This window comes from Apodemus sylvaticus, chromosome 7, assembly GCF_947179515.1.
Source record: "Apodemus sylvaticus chromosome 7, mApoSyl1.1, whole genome shotgun sequence".
NCBI lineage: Eukaryota > Metazoa > Chordata > Mammalia > Rodentia > Muridae > Apodemus > Apodemus sylvaticus.
The window spans coordinates 99,755,756-99,762,638 of record NC_067478.1 but is presented as its reverse complement, the minus strand read 5'-3'; the positions used below and the strand labels follow the sequence as shown (position 1 = coordinate 99,762,638).

Genomic DNA, 6,883 nt, shown 5'->3' with positions numbered 1-6,883 from the left:
CATCTTTATAAGTTTAATATCTCTGAAATTTGCAATGGTGTCTTCCCTCATTTCTTATGTTAGTATCTTGTATTTTCCCTGTTTTGTTTCTAGTCTAGTTAAAAGTTTACCTTCTCAATCTATCTTTATCCTTATGAAGAATCAGCTTTGGTTTTTATTGATTTTTCTCTATTGATTTCAGTTTTAGAATTTTATTAAATTAATTTATCTTCTAATATCATGTGTCTTATGTTCACTTTAGAATCCATTTTTCTTGTATTTTCTGAAGTTATAAAATTAAAACATTACCTTAAGATTTCCATTTTTGGGATAAAAACCCAGCCACAAAACCTTCAACCTACAGATTGTCCTGGGTGCAGGGTGTGCTTGGACCAGAGCCTAGCACAATCTTCATCAAAGAGACCAGAGACTTCATCCAGCAGCTGAAGGCAGCAGAAGCAGAGTATCCCAGCCAAATGTTTGAGCTTGAGGAGTCCTGCAGAGAAGAGGAAAGAAGGTTCAGAGACACTAGAAAGGTCAGAGACACATCAGAACAGCATGACCCACACAATCAACTGGCCTGGTCTCATGGAAACCTGCAGAGATCAGGGAGCCTCTGGGAGTCTGACCTAGGTCCTCTGTATGTAAGTCATGGCTGACTAGCTTAGTGTCCTTCCAGACGACCAGCTACATTAGAAATCAATATCAAAATGATGGTAGAACAAAACCAAACTGCAAAGAGATTAAACAATACACATCCAGACAAGAGGTTGGTCAATATAGAAATTTCACCAGGAGTTAAAGAAAATCTTTATCTTTATCTTTACTAAATGAAGATGGTAGTGGAGATTCTAGCAGTTGGAGTTGGAACTGCCCTTGTCTCTTTTGCCTACTTGTGGGACACTTTTCCTCCTACTGGTTTGCCATATCTAGCACTGATGTGGTAGCATGTACTTGGTCTTATTGTGGCTTCTTATACTGTGTTTGGTTGATATTCCGGAGAGACCTGCTCTTCTCTTAGGGAAGGAGAAGGGAAGTGTATCTAAGAGAGAGGGTAGACAAGGGGAGAGGCTAGTGGAAGGGAAGGAGAGACTGTCATATATGGGAGAAGAACAAAAAAAATTTTTAAAAACTGAAAAAAAACATTTATTTGTACAGATGTACATTTGATCCTACAAGTTTCCCTGAAGGTACTTCTTCTGATGCATGTCACAAAATTTCATAACTGGCATCTTCATTTAGTTCAATTTGTTCTTTAACTCCTGGTGAAATTTCTGGATTAACTAACCTCTAGTCTGGATGTATACTGTTTAATCTCTATGCAGCTTGGTTTTTGTTCTACCATCATTTTGATATTGATTTCTAATGTAGTTGGTAGTCTAAAGGTAAATATTTTGTCATTTCTATTCTTTTATATTTCTTTAGGTGTGTTCTGTGGCTGAGACTATGACCCATTTGGATGGGCATTCCATGTGATCCTAACAAGCATTTGTTAGGTGGATGGCTACCTTTGCAGATGTCAGTGATATCCAGTTGATGGATAGTCCTTTGTATTTGCCCATATCCTTAATGATTTCTTATCTGCTACATCTGCCCAATTATGATGACTGTGATGTTCTCTGGTTCCAATGATATATTCATCTAACTCAACTTAAGGATTTGTTAGTGTGTTGAGTTACACATTTGAATATTCTGATGTTATTTCCATATGCATTAGTGACCTTTACTGTCTTCTTAAAGTACTGACTTCTTTGTTAATCTCTTTAATGCCCACAGTATTTATTTCCATTGTGTTCCTCTGAATTCTGACAAATGATCTTGATCTGAATAACAAATACTAATAAATGCTAATAATACTAATAACTACTCATCCTCTTGTCTCATTACCATTTGGTTGACATTGCATCCCAATTCCTACAATGTACATATGTCTTTTATTGTAGACAACACACAATTGAGACATTCCTCTCTATTAAAAAATTATATGTCACTGTTTGGTTATGTGTACATGTATGGGATCCTCTCAGAGGCCAGAGATTTTAGATTCCCTAGAGTTGAAGTTACAGCCAGTTTTGAGCCTCCTGATTTTACTGTTGAAACTGAAAAAGGATCCACCAGAAGAATATTGAATGCTCTTAATCATCAAACTTTTCCTCAAAACTCCATTTGCTTTTAAAAACAGTCATTCTGTAGTTTGCAATATAAATTTACAATAAGTCCAAGACTACTTTCAGATAATACCATAGCCCATCATAGATACTACTTTATAATAATATTATAATCACAGTTCTTAAGTTTTTTCCTTATGTCATATCTGACATTTCATTTACTTATATATAAGCATATTTAAGCATAAATAAGCAAAGCATATAGGTGTATATGGAGATGCAGGTATATGTGCACATACATATGTGAATGCACATTCATTCATAATCAGGTGTGCTGCTGCTATTAATATTATAAGCAAAAAGCTATTAGCTAGATTAAAAACAAAAAGAAATTTAAGGCTGAAAAGGTGTCTCTGTGGTTAATAACACTTGACGCTTTTGTAACCCATATGACACTTCACAACCATCTATAGTTCCAGTTTCATAGGATACAACACCCTCCTCCAGCTTCCACAGGCACCAGACACACACATGGTGCACATATGAGCATGTAGACAAGGCATTATACACATATTAATAATATAAATTCATCTTTTTTTAAAAGAACAAGAAAACATAAAGTAGAATTTTATCTGTTTCATTCTCTTTTTTTTTGAAACCAAAAGGACTTAAATTTTATTTCGTTGACTAGAGAACAGGAGTTGGACACACGCTGCCCAAGCACAGCTGGGTGGAACACATGCAGGCACCATGCCAACTCGTTTAAGTTTCTTCCTCTTCCTCTTCCTCCTCTTCTTCCTCCTCATCATCTTCTTCCTCCTCAGAGCTGAAGGTGCCATCAGGCAAGCTGTAGACTCTATGGCCTGCTTGTTGGGGTCCTTGAGGATGAGGTACTTGCCATCCTCCAGTTTCACGCAGATATCAATGGCACGGTGCAGGATGCCCCAGGCATTCTCCATGCTCAGGTGTATCTGGATAGCAAACTTATTGGGCTTCAACTGCTGGGTGCCTCAGATGACACGGTGTGAGGAGGAGACCTTTAAGCGGTACTGGGATACATTCATACCTGAGCTTCAAGTACTCAGATCCAGCCAGCAAAGCACAGCAGGTCCACCGTGCCAACTTGTAACTTGTTCTTCAGTTCAGTGGCGATGACAGCCCAGCGCTGAGAGTCCAGCTTCTGACGCTAGTCAGAAACCATTACAATGCTTGGAGTCCCATTCATTGAGCATCTTGATATTGACGAAGGACACTTCCCTATTGGCCCCAGTCATGACGCCATCACGTTCACAGCGGACAATGTCATTTTCAAGCTTCCACGTGCGGTGACAGTAAGCGACAGATGCGATCTCATTCTTATCCATATCGTCCTTCACAAGTGGGTTAGGAATAGGGAAATTTGTATCTTTCTCTCCCCATTCTCAGGTACTGCTGGGAGAAGTTGTGGCTGATGCAGGTGGCCTCCATGGCTAGGTTCCGGGGAGAGTTGAAGGAATTGCTTTCATCTTGAGGGGACTCGTTGGTTGTCACCCTCACAGTCAGGAGGTCAAAGTCAGAGTTGTCCCTCTTGTCAAGGAAGAGTTTAGCTCCGACTCTCTGGACGACGCTGTCCCAGGAGTACACAGACCAGGTGTAGCATATCATCAGTGTGGCCAGGATGGTGTCAGTGACATACACATTGCCCTGCGTTTTTGCCAGCTTTCCGATAACAGGGTCCACTGTGGTGATGGCGGTGTGAAAGACGCACTTGATGCTCCACAGAGGCTTCTGACGCCTCACTCCTCCTGGTGTTGCGGTCAAAGGCTTTATCATAATACTCCAGTGCTTCACAGCACTCAATGTCTTGAAACTGACACTTCCAAGTAGTGCATCTTCAGTCAGATGAGGGAAGTCCATCTCTTCCTTTACCTCCCAGTCACCGCGAACTTCAACTGAGGCGTCTTGGCGTTTCTGTGACTTCTGTTTCCCACTCCAAACTGCTTCAGGAATTTTTTTTTCTGCAAGCGAATTCGTTCTCTCTTTCTGCTTGGCCCTCTTGGGCAGTGTCTGTAGGTTGGACTGCATCGGGTTCCTCCGATCTTTGTCTCTGCAGAAGTTCGGCTGTACGAATCTGGTCCGGTTCCGCTGATAGGCAGCGTATGTGCCCTGTCCTCCAGCTCTAAGCTCGTCTCATCCTCTTCATGGAAATACATATACTGACTTCCCCCACTGAACTGAGAGGAACACTCAGTTTTTTTTCGTGTTATGTGGACTCTCTCCAGGCTGCAACTTTCCCCAGCTGATCTCCTTTGCTGAATAGCGGGTAGGGCATATCCCGAAACCGCTCAGGAACCGCACAGGGACCCCAGCCTGAGGGGTTGTCCTGGATTACAGGTGTCATGAACTTTGCTATCTTCTAAAACCTGCAACAGCCTCTGTGGGCCTGGATGGCGACAGATGGCCGGGGTAAGAAACTGTGATAGCCTCGATACTCGGAGAAACCACCTTTTTTATTCTTTATCATAACTTTTTTCCTTCTAAATATGTCATTGGATTTCTAGCAAATATCATTTCTTACTTTATGAAGAACTCCTTTGGCATTGATTGCAGCTCAGGTTTACTTAAAGCAAAATCCACTAATTTGTGTCTGAGAAATTCTATCTTAAAAAAAAAAAAAGATTGTTTTTTCTCTTAAGGATAGGGAGTTCCAGGTTGGCCTTTCTCTTCTCTTGATACATAAAGTACTTAATTCCACTTTCTTTTAATTTCTTTTGCTTATGAGGCTTCTAGGGACACATGGGGTATAATAAGTTTTATATTTGTTCCAGTACAGCTGAGGAGTTGCTCTTATTAACCCTGCCCTATGTCTTTGATTTTATGTATTTTGCATAATCTGTTTTTGTGGATAGTGTTCGGAGGCATTTCCATAATTTTACTTTTCTTTGTCTGTTGTCTCTTTGTTCTATCGGTCATCTGGGGTCTGAAAATTGCACAATTTTTCAATCATCTGTTTCTAATATTTATAATTCCCTCTCCTCTTTCTGATATTGTCATAATATATACTATGCCTTATATAGTTTCATCACAGTTCTTGGATATTCTTCTCTATGTCCTTTTCTCTCTGGCCATATTTGCATTGCCTCTTAGTCTTAAAGGTGTCTATGGAAATAGTCTCTGCTCAGTCTTTTTCATTTGAGCTTGTATTTGGTCTATAATGATCCCATCACTGATTCATTTTTTTACAGTAGGCTTTAAAAAACTCTTTAGCATTGCTTTTTTTTTTTACCCTTTCTTCCAATTTTTATCCCACTGCTTAAATGATCCATCTGTCATTGTGTATATTTTACTTTTTATATGAAAACACTTAGTATAATGGTCATACGGTATTTTAAAGATTTTTGGCATGAAAATGTTAACTTTTCTGTCATACACTATGCTGTGTTTGATGTTTGTTCTCCTTTTTCATCCACTCTTTGAGTAGTCTCTGTAGTTATGCTGTTGTTGAAAAGTGGGTGTGATGTACTTGGTAAAGAGAGTGATTCTAAATAGACCATTGGTATGGTGGTGAGATGTAGGGAGACAGGGAGCATCTATGGCCCTGTGGTTGAGTCTCTGTCTTCTGGTGAGTCTCTTCTCCTAGGCTACAAGCTTCATGGACCCTTTCAGCCCACTTTGCCATGGGTGGTGGGCTAAAAAGAGTCAGAATTAGGAAGTTCCGAGTCAGTTAGGAATTGACTTTGGGTTCTGGCTACAAAGTTTCCCCTCATGGCAGATCTTGCTCAGAGCAGAGGAAGCTTTGATGTATTTCAGAAGGGCTCTCAAGAAAATTTATGCCAGCTTTTACTGAAGTCAAGTTCATGGACACAAAATACAGTATATACTGTATTGTCTTCAGTGGCTAATTGTCTGCTGGAGATTTTAGTTCTCCAATTTGTCCATACTGAATTCACATCATCTCATATTTTAGTTCAGATTTCCCTGCCTGTTACTGGTTCCTGAACTTTTCTCAGGTGCATTTTGCTCCAGAATGTTATAGCCTTCCCTGGTTGCCTATCTCTCTGCTCTTTTGAAATATCAGTTTGAGTGATGAAGACAAATGAAGCTTTGAAAACTTCTTGTAGTTTTTTAACTTTTCACTTGATAAGATGGAAAAGAAATGTCTACATGCTGGAGTAGAAACAAAAACAAATGATTTCTTTCTTCTTTCTGTTTTCCCAATCATTCTTTATACAATTAATTTCATTTGTTTCGCTTTGTTACTTCTCTAAGCTCTTTTCAGGATGGACCTTTTTTCCCAATGAGATATTCCAGTATAATTTAAAAGATGATACATATTGTATGTGGAGAGGAAAACAAGCACCATTCTAAGCTTGCTTTTGTTAAGTTTCTTTCAGAGAGGAAGGCCTAGTGGTGCAAACCTTTAATAACCACACTTGGGAAGTAGAAGCAGTAAGAATTCAAGGCCAGCCCAGTCTACACTGAGAGAACCTGTCTCCAAAATAACAATAATAGCAATAACAATAATAGTAATACTTCCTACCCACTCTCCACCCCTTTACTCTCACCTTTAACATCGTCACTCTGACTCCAAGTCATATTTGTTTGTTTTTCCTTTTTAACCAGAGAAGCAATGTGTTTGTAAGATAAGATGTGGCATCTCTAGTTCCCAAATAAACTAGCATACTCTTTATATCCAATTCTATGAATAACTTGAATATGTGCACTTACATGTGCATGTATGTGTGCGCGTGTGCATGTGTTTGTGTGTGTGTGCACATGTGCATACACTGGAGTGTGAGCATGTGAGTGCTCATGTG

The 6,883-nt window shown here is 39.6% G+C and overlaps 1 pseudogene; it reads right to left on the bottom strand.

The window, feature by feature from the left end:
* Nucleotides 1-2,849: 2,849 nt before the first annotated feature.
* Nucleotides 2,850-6,640, bottom strand: LOC127689794 (eukaryotic translation initiation factor 3 subunit D-like; annotated as a pseudogene).
* Nucleotides 6,641-6,883: the final 243 nt, after the last annotated feature.